Raw genomic sequence first — 16,405 nt, 5'->3', positions numbered from 1 at the left:
TAAGTGAAAGAGAAGAAAAAAAACCTTTTGCACCTTGCCTGTCAGTGAGCCATGTGCAATCCAGCCTGTAAATAGCTGAGCTAATTCACAGCTGTCATATTTTTAAATGCCACCGAAGTGCCAAAGGGAATGCAGAAATCCAGAGCCATGCATCGTCCCTGATCAGCAAGAACAACACTACCCACCCCTGCTCCTCTTCTGCCAAAGGCCGCTGGGCTAATGCAGCTGATAAGTGTAATTCAGAAGGCCAACTGTCAAAGCAGATGAAGTGCATGTTTTCTTCCCAGCCTTGTAATGCAAATCAGTACATCCTGTCAAAAAATGACAATTTCAGGTTTCCTTCTTGTACCTGAATGAAAAAGGCACCGGTTCTCAAGACTTGCAAAGTCATATCCCCTTTATGCACAGGCCAGTGAGGGCAGCCAGCTACACTCTGAGCCTTGCCAATGTGCTCCACGGCAGACCTAGAGCACACGGGCAGAGGCTGGATCAGACACGGTTTTGATACAGTCATGTCCGATAGCAGAAGTTTCTTTTGTGAACAGTGCTTAATTCCAGAGAAAAATGGAAACTCCCTGTTTTTTTTTTATTTGGGAAAGTAATAAGACTGTACCCAGAAGTACTTTTGCATCTTGTGACCTTGTCAAAAAGCCAATGTCATCTACATTACTGCATACACAAAAGCATTCCTCGTATCTTGCCCTTGGCATGAGAATCTCATTGCTTCAGAAAATATATTTAATGTTATAGGAGTTTAAGCCTCTACAGAAACCTTTTAAAAATGTCACATACAGCTCTTCAAACCTCCAATCCCAGAGCCTTCTTGAGAATAATGGAGAAGTTAAATCAACTTTACTCTGGGATTACCTTGCCCCTCCAAGTCCTCCCTTGGTCAGAAGTAATTTATTGGAAGATTACCACCACTAAAAAAATTCTCTATCCTCCTTGGAAGTATTTCCTTCCAAAGACTAAAGAGCTTATGCTAGCTAGACTTGGAAAAGCTGGCTAATCAGAAGGACATCTCTGTTAATTTCTCTAATGCTCTTTGCAAAGTGCTGGCATTGCAGGCACACTGCTCAGGTGTGTGGCCAAGCATCCAGTCCATTTTTCCTGCATTTATTAGAGACACCAATTCAGCCTCCACCAAAGCTGTGCACATCATCCTGCTTTTACTAACATCTCTGACATGTGAGTGGTAGGTGAGCTATCTCATTAACAGCAACTGCTTTCAGTCTGGGTATTAGTGATTTACAGTACAATGGCTGGAGCTCTCTTTACATAGCTGTGTAGCACAGTAAAAATACAACATAGAAAAGTGTTAATGAATTTGTAAAGTATGGGAGCAGACAGGGTCAATGACATATTTATTATCTTAAAAAGATAGATTAATTGGGCCTTGCTAGAACAGGATAAAAGGTGGTTCTGCCAGTAGATATATATGAAATCTGTTAGTCTATGACACAGCATAAGCAAAAAGAGCTTAAATACCACATTTTCTGTTCCAAGGAAACTGTTTCAGAGAATGCATATTTCAGTCCTTTGAAAGGGTGGAGATACCTTTCAATCTGTTTAAATTATCCCTGATTCTTGCTCAATAGCAATAAAATGTGAGAACAGGATTGGCCTTAGCTCAAGGGGCGCTATTGTCAGGTATATCCACAGCTGTTCTCTGTTTCTAGCTGCCCCATGCACCCCAGCACTGCTCTGTGCTCCCTCCTCTCCAGGCTGCCCTACCTCTGGTAGCTGGAGAGCAACCCCTGCCCATGGGCAGAGAGAGGATACCCTGTAGGAACAGGATCAGGCTCCCTGCCCAAACCCACAGTTCTCCATGAACCTTTATTCCACCAGATGCCCTTAGACAGTGAGAAATAGGCTGAGAATTTAAAGTATTAATTCAAATACTTTGATGGTAAGCAGACTGGATTTTAGCTGCATTGCTTTTAAAAAATGAACAAATATAAAAGGATCATAAAAGTGTAACTTCAGATTTCACAGAATAGAGCTGGGTTTTATCAATGATGCCCTGACATAAGCAGCATTAGAATAGAGGTTTTCCTCTCTTCTGACATCCTGTCTCCTACCTGGTGGTATGAGCTGTATCAGTACAAAATCTCTCTGGCATTTCAGATGCGTGTTCTACCTGCCCTCCTCTCTCCCCACCCTCTCAATACTCTGTCATTTACAAAAGGAAGGATTTTGATTAATGAGTTCTTCCTGCCAAAAAGATAGCCTCACAAGCAGCAGAACAAAACTGAGTTAGATTCTATGGAGCCCATAAATACAATATTTCTGCACAAAAATCTCCAATTAGTTGCCAGGCACACTTGCTTATGAGTCATTAATGAATACTTCTATATGCTGAACATTCATATCTTTCTGTTTGTGACACCACCCCCAAGCCTGACCCCCTGTCATCACATCAAAAGGATCAAGATTTTAAATGAGGTATTAGCAATTTCTTAAATAGCTTTTTTTAACAGCAGGGAAAAACTATTGAACCATGACTGTTCAGTCATAGGCGACTATTGAAATCCCAGCACCTCATCTCCTCCATCCTTCAGCAGCTGAAGGCAGGAATGCCACGTGTTTCACCATATTCCTGTATAAGAGTGATGGAATTTTGGTTATTTAAAACCCAGCCACGCAGCAAAGTCTCTATTAGCAGCTTCCTACACTCATGAGGAGGTTTACAGGTATACACAGCAGAAAAGCCAAGTTCTGTAAAACAGAGTTAGGAGGAACTCACCTGTAATTCCCTTTGCTTTCTAAAATGCAATTTGATTCCACCAGGTATACAGATTAGAGAGAGACTTAATTAGTATGTCTTTTATTCTGCTGTTCTTTCTACTAGCCCTAAAACTGCCTTTTTAATTATTTACAACTTTTTCTGTGTTTTAAAGTGAGGTAATTACCAAATTTGGGTAAATCACTTTTTTTTTTTTTTTTTTCAAATACCAATGCCATTTGGTTCTTGGACCGCATCACTACCAACAATACCAGTATCACAAGAATAGTAAACAAGGGGTTTGAGTGACTTTGGCAAGCAGGGAAATAGTTCCCCTCTGCTCTCAGCCATTCCCTGCACAGCTAGGATAAACCTTCCCTTTCATCCACCCACAATGAAGTACCAGCACTATTCATCTGATTTTCTTCCTCCCCGGAGCCCTCTGCACCCATAATATGTTTGTTCCTGCTTGATATGGGATTTGTTTAACATCCCCAAATCTCTGTGGTACAAAGATGCTCCCAGGTTTGGTGTGACAGGGCTGGCCATGGCATGATCCCCAGCTTTGTCCCAGTGCTGGACACAACTCCCACCCCCTCCACAAAGCTTTTATATTTAAGTCCAGCACATCAGCAGCTGTGAGGAAGGTGGCCTCTCCTGGGGACACATGTCATTTTCACCTTCCCCTCTGATAAATCAGAGGATTTTACTGCAACCTGGTTCACCCAAAAATGAAGCAGTAAGATTCAGATACATTCAGCTGCCCTTGCTGCCTAATAAATGAGTGCTGTCAAAAGAAATCCAGTTCTTGTTATTTTGAGGCTTGCATAGGGTCATTGTATGATTGTTCCTTGGGGGGGGGGGGAGAAAGGCAATTTTGTGCTAGATTGCTCCTTTTAGATATAAAAAGCCATGTAAGGCAGAGTATTTAAAAAAAAAAAAATTGAAGTAAGTGCAGAAGAGGCTCACATAGACTATTTTAGGCTGGAGGAAATACCTTACAGTAAGAAACCTGAACAGCTCAATCTGTTTATCTTATCGAGAAGAAGATTGAGTGGTGAGTTGATTACAACAGATAAGCACCTCTTGGGGAGAAAATACCAGGCACTAAAGGGATCTTTAATCTAGAAGGAAAAAAGCATAACAAGAAGCAATGGCTGAGAGCAGATTAATTCAAACTAAAAATTAGGGATATATTTTTTAATAATTAATTCAGAAACCTATTGAGCATGATAGCAAACAGGGAGAAACTGAGTAGTGTAACAGAAAAGGAAGGTTTGGCAGGACAACCTGAAGATCCTTCTGGCCCTGCACTCTGAATTTTAGAAGGGGGCAGGAGGAAGAAATGGGAAGTATTCTGGTGTAAGAAAGTGCAATTCATATTTTTTGTCAAAATCAGACAACTTCACTTGCCCATACTTCATTCTTTTTTTCCCCTGGTCAGTGAAAGGAATATTATAAATTTTGTTAATTAAGAATGTTTCAACAGCTAAATAATTCATGTATTTTAATGGATGTTTAAATTATAATGTGCATCCAGAAGTCACATCCAGATAACATTTTAATAAATACCAGGAAGTAAAATTCTCTTAGTATACTTTGTTAGGGAATATTTTATGTACACACACACACACACACACACACACACAAAGTGTTTCATAGTAACCAAAGAATAAAGCTGGAGAATTAGAACCAAACAAAAGTAGCTTCTAAAGTCATTAGACATAACAGCTCAAAGGGGCAAGCTGAAAGGCAGTATTCACCTCTGAAACCTTGACCCCTGCACATTCCACCTCGCATTGTGGTGCAGTGCCTTGGCTGGGATGGGCAGAGTCTCACACTGCACAGGGTCCCTCAAGGGAGCCTCATCTCAGACAGATCAATAGAGCTGGAGTTTGGGGATCTCTTACATGTCTCACTGGCCATTTCTTCATCAGGCCATTGGACAACAGTGTTGGAAAAATATTTTGCTTATGTGAAAGCAATATTTTTCTGCATTTGCAGTTTCAAATTGCTGGAAAACCAGCACTGAAAACTAAAGCTTGTATAGAAATTGACTGCTTTCCTGTAGTAGTCCCTGTTGCGCTATGGGGAGCTACAAAGCTATTGATATTTACCTTGGGGTTTATTCTTCTATTTACTGTGGATTTTAGTTAAAGTTATTGCTCTGGTAACCCTCATGCCAATTAGTATGATCTCAATATATACTGAATGATTATTTGAAATTTATGTGCTACAAAGAATGCAAATAACATCATAGGAACTCCTACTTTTTAATTAGAAATCACATTTAATTAAATAAAATGTAATAAATCAAATTCTGGTCAGTTTTAACAACATAATCCAATGTACATTAATATTATTACATTAATGTAAACTATGTACGTAATTATGATTATAGGATTTCACCCAGTAAAGCATGAAAAAGTCTGAATATTTACTAAAGAAATGAGGTAAGGAGCCACACTGTGATCATCCATCACTTCACCATGATTAAAATAGGTCATGTAGATACTAGCTGCAACTTTGCCTGGTTGGACAACCCTGTGGGTAAAGAGGCTTGGCTCTTGGGAACAAAATACAGCAATCTCACAACCCAGTATTAAGATTTCTGATCATTCTCAAGAAGAAAGTTGCATCCTGTACACCAAAAAAACATATTGGGTCACTACTCCAGGTGACAGATAGAAAGCTTCAGGAATCACCATAAAATATTTGACCAACACTGGAAATTGCTCATGAAGAGCACCCAAGATATATTGATTATTTCAGAAAAAAAAAGAACCAAACACCACAGTAAAGATACTGCATAAGAGTTGCAGTGTGAAGATTTCTTAAGCATTTGGGCTTTCTAGTAAATGCTTTTTACTAATCAGCTTAAACAATGATTTTGAATTCCTATGAACAAGCCCTTTGAGGTCACACAGGGAGCCTGCACTGATGGGCTACCTCAGCTGAAAGACACTCACAGGAAAAGAAGTTTCTACACCCAAACAAGACATAAAATATCCTCCCACTAAACAACATTTAAAATAAACAGAAAATCAGATATTTAGGCAATTAAGCAGGTATGGGATGAACACATGGAGTAAGCTAAAGTAGAACAACCCATTCCCATGGCCACTGTGTTATGGGAACAAAAAGCATAAACTGAAGACAGCTCAACTTGTCTATGATACCATCTCATGAATTTCGTACAAAAATGACAAGAGCTGAGGCAAGTCCAGCGATGCAGCAGGTATGGGGTGATAGGCAGAGAAACTAGCAGGTCTCCACACAGAGTTTGGCAGGGAAGTGAAGGAGGTGTTACATAGGCTTGGTCTCAGCTGATAAGCAAAAAAGGTAAGACAAGAAAAGGTTGTATCAACGATAAATTATCCATAGAAAAATTATTACCAGATTCCAGATATGGAAAACATAGGTGGAAGTCTGGCATAATGAATTTGAGTATTACTCAGTTTAATTCCATCTATAGTTCTGACTGTCATCTGATTTCCATGGAATAGAAAATATCAGGGAAAAGAGTTAGGGGCGGGGGGAAAGAAGGGAAAAAAAGGCAGAATTAACAGCCTTGCTGATGAAGAGCAACTGCAGGAAACAAAAGGCAAGAGCCTGGAAGGGGGAAGATCCCGGGGGCCTGAGAACCACTCAGAAATGCTTTTCAGGGCAACAGTTGACACAAAAGCTGGAGATTAACAATGGACAGAAGGCAGCATGACAGAGGATGGAGAAGCTGCAGGAGGAGGGGTTCAGGAGGAAGGCTTTGCCCATGAAAGCAGTCGTGCAGTGTGGGCACTGCCGGCAGCCTGGAGGCAGTGGGGCAGCCAGGGAGCTTGCAGGAGGGAGGGACAGCATGGGGACCAGGAGAGCCTCTTGCAGCCCTGCCTGCTGTGATTTATCACTTCTGCTGAGGCACAGTGGCTCCCAGGCTGGGGAGGGAAAGCAATGCACAGGCAGGTTAGTGCTCAAGTATGGGGAATCATTCTCTTAACCATCACTTAGGTGACTCCCTAATCACTGTGTAAGCAACTATTTCTTATCAGAACACTATTCTGAAAGGGGCTTTCTCCATTTCGTCTCAATTTCAATTTTATCTGGCAAAAAAGAAACACAGTGCTGAAGGCTTCATAGTCATTCCAAGAAGAGTTGCTCTTTGCCCATCTATATTTTTAATACATTACGATGAGTAAGGTCGAATCAGATTTACAATTAAGATATTTGGTCTTGCAATTAACGATGAAGATATCTGACTTGTGTCAGTAGAACAGCACGGTTCCTGTGAAAGCTGACAGGATTTCTACTTTTTACTTCAGTGGCAGCAGAGCCACCCTAATGGTGAGCAATTCAGAATTTTCTGCCTTAGAGCTTTTTTAATGCCATGAATAGCATAGTGTATCCTTGGTAGCATATCTTTGAGGCTATCTGTTGGCATGGCTTAATTATCCAGTATCAGCTTTCCACGATGAGCATATGAATTCTGACATGGCTATTAGAAGTCTAACAGCTCTTTACCCAAAATGTACATGCATTCTCTGGAGTCCTTAGGCACAATTTTTCTTTTCCATCACAGCAAAATGTGACCTCTTTACTGGCATTAGCAGTGATATTGTAATTCATAAACCATCCTTAATTGGGGCTAAAAAGCATTGTAATGATGAGAAATACTTCCCTGAAAAAATAGATTCTGCTTGCTGAGGTACTTCCTGACAGCTTCAACACTCAAGAATCAGAATGCTAAAGATATTCTGAGTCAAAGAAATATTATGGTAATAAAGCATAGCCTGGTATATAGAGGAAAAAGTCATTGTCTTAAGAGTGAAAATAGAAGACTGACTACATCTTCTTTTAGTCTTTTCATGCACTGTATTACATGTCTCCTGCAACTGTGACAGAAGAACTTTTGGAACTTCTCAGAAGGCTTTAGAGCAAGCCTTCTCTCTGGCTGCAGTCCTGGACCTCACAGCAAATCCCAGTATTCCCAAAGACAGCCCTCTCCTCTGCTTACAGTGAGAAAAACAGTACTGGTAGGAACAGGCTGTGGGGAAAACTGCTCCTCTAGAGAAAAGCTTCCTAAATCCACTGTGATTTTCATTATGTTTCCATTTTAAAATGTCCGAACAATAAACTCATAAAAATACATAATGAAAATAGTCAGACCATTAACTAAAGTCAAATGCAATGCCACTATAATAAAACTCGCCGGGTGCTCCTGTAATCAGCAAAGCAACAAGATTCTGATTAAACCAGGAAGAAAGGATTCTTTGAAATCTTTTACTCCTACTTCCAAATATGTAGAAAATGTGAGTTTAATGTAGCAAATTATGTTTCTTTATGTCATTATTTTCCTGAACTGGATGCTGTGACAGCAGTCTGCATTTCATAAGGCATGGCTTCCAACTAGCAAAATCTATTCTCAACAGGAAATATGCTCCACTTAGTCCAAATGTTCTGAGGACATCAAACATATTTGTACAAACATGCTGTATCATAATTGAGAGGGTTGCTAGTACTTGGGATTTAGACAGCACTTTACAGCTTCAAGGTGCTGTACAAACATTTAACTTATTTATTAATTTTCTAACTAGGGACATAACCTACATTTAGTTAGAAGAAAGCTGTGGATGAGAGGAGGTTGGGTAAACAGGTTTATCATAATTATGTAAAACACCATACAGAGTTCTCTTAGAGGTGCTTCCTCACCAAAACAAAAAGGTAAAACATCTCAAAAGCTTCTAATCCCTGATGGGGAAACTAACAGAACCTATGAAAGCCAGCTCAGACCACCAGGCTGAGGGTCTCAGAGGTATTTTTCACTGGTCTCCCCATCTTCTCCCAAAGAATAAAAGATTTCCATTGCATTCAGTGGAACACTGACAAATATTTTCAAAAATTTCTTCCTGTCACTCAGCCATGTCCTTCCCTGGTCCATAAACAAGAGCACTGCAAACCAATAGGTTCAGTACTCCTGCTCTGGCTTCTGGGGTTTATTAGCATACTCAGGAATATTTTCAAAGGCTCAGGAGTTATGACCTAGATTTACAAAAATATGTAGATTTGTAATTCCTATTAGCTGCTTAACATTAAGTGACTTCAGTAGCTTCAGTGCCCATCTGGAAAGGTTTTTGGTAAGAACCATTTACTTAACAGTTGATTTTCTGCCCAAATTACAAAATTATTCTAAATCAAACATGGTACAGCTAAAATCATCTGACCTCTACGGGTTTATGTTCTGACAACAGAGGAGAGTGAAATTCTCTCATCTGATATAGGAGTGTCTCTGCAACTTATTACTCTTTCATTGGCACACAGTAAATTGAGCTCTGGCAATAGCAATGCTACTGGGAAATAAAGATAATTAAGAAACATAAAGCATGCCACTCTTCTTGAACCCAGTTGGAATCTTGGTTTTCTGTGTCTCTCATTGTAGGATTATGAGCCTGGTTTTAAGTTTGTATTCTCATACTTTTACATAATTGACCATTTGCAATCTTTTATAATATAAAATGCCTAATAACTATGCACAGAAAGTGAGCCCTTTCCATAGTATTTATAAATATTTCATATGAACTGGAGTTAATACAATTTATTTATAATGCATGGGAGTATGCAGTGGGTTTATAAAAATAATGTGTGTTAACATGCAGTCATGATTTAATAATCAGAGACTAATTTCTAAAATACATATGGAGAGCAGCTGGTTCCAGTAATTGGCAATAGGATGGAGAGGTGCAGATTTTGACAGACGACTGAGCTATGGTTAACATACCATACAGGGGAGAGCAAAGATAGCATTAACACAAACTTCATCCTATTCGTTCCTTAATAATTTCAGTATCCACCAGGACAAAACTAGAATAGCTTCTTCAGAGATCCCTAAGATTAATTCCATACTCCTGCTAACAACCATTGTGGTAGAGGATGACATCACATATTTTATGTAACCACAGTGCAGTAAGACCATCCAAGGATTCCCACCCGCTCAGGAAGCTGCCAAGAAGCCATAAAGCTACATGAGCCACTAACCATCTATTAACTAAATGATTCAAAACTGTTTAAAGGGAAGGAAAGTTCTCTATCTGTTCCACAGTGAATGTGTCTCTCATCTGATACACTGAGGTTGCTGAAGCAATTTCCACACCACTTTGGAGATCTACACAGCAGATGGGAGTGAAGAAGCCTATCTGAAGGAGAAAATGGATGAAGTTATTGGATTGACTGGAGAACATGCACACAGCTGAAATGGACCTTCTCATTTTGATTGGTGGTAAATAGAAGCATGCAGAAATAAGCAAGCAGATGCAATTGATGGTGATGATAAGACCACAGCTGCAATGAGACATCCACACACAAGCTATCACAGAGAGCCTCAAGGCAAGAAAATAGACTTTCCATGCTAATGTCATTTTTGGCACACATCTCAATTTCCCATACTCTTTTAGCAGCCTGTATATGAAAGACAACAGAAAAACAATTGTTTGTGCTGCTAGATGTCCATTTTTTCATTTGGGGGAGAGGAGAGGACCTTAACACACACAATTAACCCATGAGACCTCTACTGCAGTCAGGCACATGCTTCCTGCCTGCAGTTTCAGCTGCACATTATTTATTACTCATTATAAGACTAATCACACTTTCTATAATGCTCCAGTGACAAAATTACTCTAGATATATTTCTTCACATTTTTTTTCACTACTCAGCATCAAAAAAGTGTTAAATGTGTTTGAAAACTGTGTTTCTAATGGCTCTCTTTTAAAATATATTTCAGATGGTTCATGTCATAAAATGCTTATATTTTGAGCTCTCATACTATTGGGCTGGGGAAAAAAAAAAAAGCCTTAAAAAAAAATTCAAAACCAACCAAGCAAAACCCCAACAAAAACTAGTTCAGATCCCTATTTTAAATACAATTTTTAAATAACAATTTGAATGGAGTAAGCAGCTCTTTTAGGGCAGTTGAGCCAAGTTTCTCGGAAGTGAGTGCTCAGGCAGCAACTTATCACATGACATGACTTTAAATATTTCAATTTCCTATTGCAAAAGACTTCCTGTTATCTGTTTGGAAAGATAACCTACATATTTATTTACAAGAAATGCAATTACAAAGACAAAAGAACCCTTAAGAGCAAATATGAAATTATTCCCCTAAGTAAAGTTACTTACAAGCTTTAGCACCTTCAGCTATAAGTTGTATTGCCTTGGCTCTCCTATGAGTATTTATTTAGCACGCCCTTCCTGCTGATTCCCTGCCCCATTTTGCCTGCTGGGGGTGCTCATTATGGAATGTCTCAGCAGGGCCACTGCAGACTCCAATCAGAGCAGCACATTTATATTTCCTGTAAAAATGATGCTTACCTCCATGCCACTGAATATATACAAATATGACACTCTGTAAAAAATACATTTTTTAGAAGTTGCAATATATACTAGTTGAGTACACAATGTTTCTCATTTTGGATATAATTTGTGATTTCAGACATCAGGTGAAGCATATAAAAAATGAGAACACATATTTTAGTTTATGTTTTTGCATGAGTCAGAAGGATATACGTGGCCAGTACTTAAAGTGACAGCTGTGGCTGGTATTGATCCTGATCTCTGTGAAATGCTGGGCAGGACTGGAAGCCGGTGGCAGATTCCCCAGTGGGACAGATGCTAATGTTAAAACATGCTCTCCCAGCTCTCAGTCCCTGAGAACCCAGCCCCAGATCTGCAAACAAAGCTGCTGAAATCAAAAAAACCCAGTGATAGAAGACGGTGCAAAGGACATCTGGCAGGCAACTTTGAAAGAGCCAAATCTGCACCCTGCACCCGCTGAAAGCAGTTGTAACTTTACCATCAACTGCAATATGGATGCTAGATGCATCCCCTCGGCATTTAACTTCTGATTTTGGAAACTTTCCTTTCTTTCAATCATTTTTATGTGTTTGTGAATCATTCTGAAAAAATATTAATTCTGGTAAAATATTTGCTTTCAGAGGTCCTTTGTATTTTCTCTTTTATCAGCAGACCACATCCATTGCCCAGCTTTCCTCTCTTAACAAACCCCAGGTTCTGCTTAATCCAGTTTTGCTTTTCTGAAATTACTTGTCTATTGTTCACAGTTCTTTTTAAGCTCTATTTTAAAAATGAAACCTCCAGGTTCACATCTTTTTTTCTCTGTACATGCTTTTTTGGAGCATAATACAGTGAGTTCCCATCCTCTCAGGTCTTGAAATCAGTCCTTGGATCCCTCAAAATGTCCAAACTCAGAGGAGGGGAGGGCACATGTGATGTTTAATGTAATGTCTTTTCAGAGCATCAAGGAAATGAGGAACAAGAGACTAGGAAAAGGAAAGCTTACCCTCAGGAGCTTTACATTTAAAAGTCCTGGAGAAACAAACCTCTGAGAACAAACACAAGAAGCCTACAGAGATGCACTGCACTGTGGCCTGAGCTCACAAGCCTGACATGGGTCTGGTCTCCTCCTGCTCTCATTCATGCCAATGGCCAAACTCAGGCTCTACGGCCTTCTTCACTCCACTGTTCCTCAAGGAACATCCCTGTCCTTAGGGTGCAGGTAGGGCTGACAGCCCCAGGCTGCTCTCCCTCCCTCTCCAGCCCAGGAGAGCCCCAGAACCTGTCCTCAGCCTGCTGTCACACACAGCACACGGAGAACTGATGCCTCCCTACGGTGTCGTTTCACCTGGGACAAACATTTGCCGTCTGGCTTGCTTTTTCTCCCACCTCAGATGGAAGCCCTACCAATGCATGGAAAGCAGAGCTCCCCAAGATGTTTGAGCATCTGCAGCAGCCTGGGTAATCCGTATATCCTACTCAGGTAAACTCATAAACTTTTAGCACAAGAGAATACAATCATAATGATGTATGTGAGAATAAATTTGTAAATATTACTTATCAAACTTCAGATCAATAGATGCTTTACATACCAGAGAAAACATAAACTTCACTGCCAACTTAAGCCTTTAATAATTTTATTCATTTGTAAATTCATTCATCTTTCTATAATCTGATGTATTGGTCTGGTTCTCCAACATAAAAACCATTATTGCAGCAAATGTCACCCATTTTAATTTGTAACCAGTGTCCCAGAATTTTTCATGAATTAATTGGACAGTCTTGTACATTAAATATAGTAATAAATGTCTTGCAATGCAAGTGAAATTTAAATTTAAAATATAAATAAATGGAGCTGGCTATAGGAATGTGAATACCCTGATATTTATGTTTAGTAAGTACACAAGTCTGCTAGAGAAAGAAAGCAACTAACATCATCTTAGCCCTGACACCCTCTCTACACTACTGCAAGGCTGAAGGAATTGTCTATCTCTGTGGAAAATACAAGGAAATAAAGCCAGGGCTTCCCTCAAATGCAGCTTGGAAGAGTCATCCTGGGGCTGGAGAGGCAGCACCCAGGGGCTCTCTCCCCTGGAGCCCACCCCTAAGCCGGGTTTTCATTAGCTCAGATCTTACAGGGATGATGAATCCTTGCGTATCTAATCCCCTTGCCTAGGGAGCCAAGGGTAGCTTCCTCAGCCAGCACCTGCTTTTCTGTGTCTGAAGCACCACAGGTGAAATTCCAACTCTGGTACACAGCAGTTAGACTCTTTTTTTTTTCTTTTTTCCTTTTTTTTTTTTTTTCCCCCAGAAGATCCAGCAGTATGTCAGAAAGACTTAGACGTCTTTAAAAAAAAACAACAATAAACACACTAAAGTACTCACATCATGTAAAACATTGCAAGGACACAGTGTCACCATCTGAATTCACATGACAAATAACTCAAATCCAGAACAATGTATAGCTTTGCTTTTACAAGTAAGTAGATGAGCTGTTGTTAGCACAGACTTGTAGTATAACATAGCTTCTTCTGGAAAGTTAAGGTATTATTTTTGGAGTAAAAACCAAAACATTATTTTTTAGATGTGCACATAGGCATAGAACCTTTAAAAAGTGACTAAATATAGTCTCTTTATACTCTATAGTATACTATAAAAATATTATATACTATATGCTATAAAAATAGTAGAGCACCTTTAAATTTTATTCCCTCCCAAACACCACAACAAATAAGATAGCACTTTGAAAGGGTTTGTATAAGTTATACAGCTAAATTTTCACACATGAAGGAAAAAATGAAACTGTTAATGAAAGTTCTTTCCAAAATCCTGTTATATTGAGGCTAAATATGAATATCAGACACATAGATCATTAATTCCTACTGAAAAATGCTGAAGAAAACTTCAGAAATAAAAGTACTAATCTCATCTACTAATTTGTGTAGAAAACCATACCTCCAGTATTTTGAACTACAAAAATATCTGTATTATTGTTTACATATATCTGATACTGGTCATATTTCAATCTGCTAAAATTTGTTTGGATGTGCAGACCCTGTGCCGAAACCTAATAAAGCAACTGAACTTACCATACTCTTAGCAAGAGATTCAGCTTTTCAATAAATGAAATGCCCTTCCCTAAAATCTATTACAAAAAGCTGTTAATTTGTAACTGAAGAAATCTGAAGACGATTACAAAAGGCTCTTGAAGTTATTGTTTTGCAGTAATACAGCAACACAACGATTTTCAAAGCAAATCCAGTCAAACACTTAATGTTTACATCATTGTAAACTTCAAAACATAATTAGTGATCTATCTAGTTACCCAGAACAGTTGGATAGTGCTGCCCTTCACTGGTTCATAATGGTATACCACAAATCAAAACTAATGGCTACCTGACAAAAACTGTGGCTCAGCCACATGAAAACTGAGTTTTCCCTACTCCTCCCTCCAGGACTTTCACATTCCTATCAACTGAACACACAAAACTACCTCTTCATAATCCAAATTTTTGTAATAAATGCTTTTATTTACTTATTTATGCCTTTCACTGGGAAGAATAAAATAGTTGCCAGTACTATCCCAGCCCATTGTTCTTGTGTTTTTTCCCATGTCAGAGCACTACTGTAATCCCCACCTCAGTGTTGAATTATGCTTTTCCTCTGTGAAAGAAATCCCTCAATAACAGAATAATGAAATTTTTTTCTGGAATGTTTTTATTCAATATTACAATATTGGACAGATTAAAGGTGCTACTAAATAATGTTTGTATTTCTGTTGGAACAGGTGGGATCAGGTAAATAATGAGTAGTTCTCATCATGTGCATTTTGCCCTGCTGAGGGAACAGAATATAGCTGGTTCAGCAAATGTAGTAGTCACAGTGTCCAAACATTAAGTTTCATCTGGGAACCAAATTTAGATTATTTGGTTATTTAAGCTAGTTATCATATACATACTGAGACATATGTGTCTTTAAAAAAGCGTTTTTTCCAAAGGAAATACATTTAGGATAGTATTAACAGCTAGCAGGTACCTGATGACAGATGATGAATGACTGCTAATTACTGTGTGTATTATATGCAGCAAGTCCAACCTTAGGTGCATAACTGAGAGAGATGAGAGCAGTGCTCGGTTCTGTACACAAACATAAGCAGTAGTCCCTGACTCCAAGTCCTGACAAGTCTGTCTGCCAAAAAAAAAGCCCAAGTACAAGAAATATTTTCAAAATATCGAATCAAAAGATAGAACCTCCATTTCAAAAACAGGCTCAATATTTTTTGACAAATAATCTATTCCTATTTATAATATATTGTGTTTACTATTATGTTTGAAAAATGGCTGAAGCTTGCATTGGTGCTGGCCATTTCTAGAGAACATTTCATTTTTAAAAGCCTTTTTGGAAGTGCAAAAAAACCTTGCTATGCACATTTTGGATCAATTGTATTGACAGCTGTACCCTATGATCACCCATGCGGGTAAGCAGGCTCCCCCAGAACTCGGTTCAGTTACTGCAACGTGAGCCTCTGTGAAGCTCTGCGTGACTGCGTATTTCCAAAAGAGTGTCCAGAGTTTCTGGAAAAAGGGCCCAAACAAAAGGTGAACTGAGCAGAGAGAAATTCAGAAAAACAGGGAATTTTGAAAACTTTTCTCCAAAGCACCTTGGACAATACCATTTAATGAGTTTGTCGCTGTAAAGATGGCTGAGTCATCCCAGCCCAGTTACTCTGCACTCACCCTTCTTAGGGCACCTTATTTTCATTTGATTAATAAGTATTGGCTCATGAATAGCAACTGGACTTTTATGATCTTTGTCTTCTACAGAATGCATAATGATAGAATGAAAATGCTTCAGATAAATCTCTTTAATCTCTTGTTCCATGGTAGAATATTAAGGTTTACTTTTCCTAGAAGGTTTGACAAATTTCTAAGGACCCTTATGTCACCCTCTCTACTAACCACAACCAATGAACTGTCAAGAACAAAGACAAGAGCTAATGGCTGGAACATTATAAATAAGAGAAAACAAATATATAAATAAAAAGTCTTTACAAAACAGCCTAATAGAACACCTCATGTTTTGTTAAGCCTTTGGTGTTAGCGCATCACTACCTTCCCCAAAAAGTCAGCTCAGCCTCCTCTGGAAAGATGGTCATTTCCTATGCAGTTTAGCAAACTACAGTTCCACATGGCTTCCCTGAAAACGAGACAAGCTACATTGCATCTCATACCAGAAATCGGTGCTGAAACACCATTTAATTTGTTAGCCAGGGTTCCTGAGAGCAGCCACAGCTTGGTGCCAGCAGTGCTCACACCGTGAGGAAGGGCAGACACACCGTGAGGAAG

Source organism: Parus major, chromosome 8 (assembly GCF_001522545.3).
Source record: "Parus major isolate Abel chromosome 8, Parus_major1.1, whole genome shotgun sequence".
NCBI lineage: Eukaryota > Metazoa > Chordata > Aves > Passeriformes > Paridae > Parus > Parus major.
The sequence above is the reverse complement of the archived record's forward strand: the minus strand, read 5'-3'. Positions refer to the sequence as shown.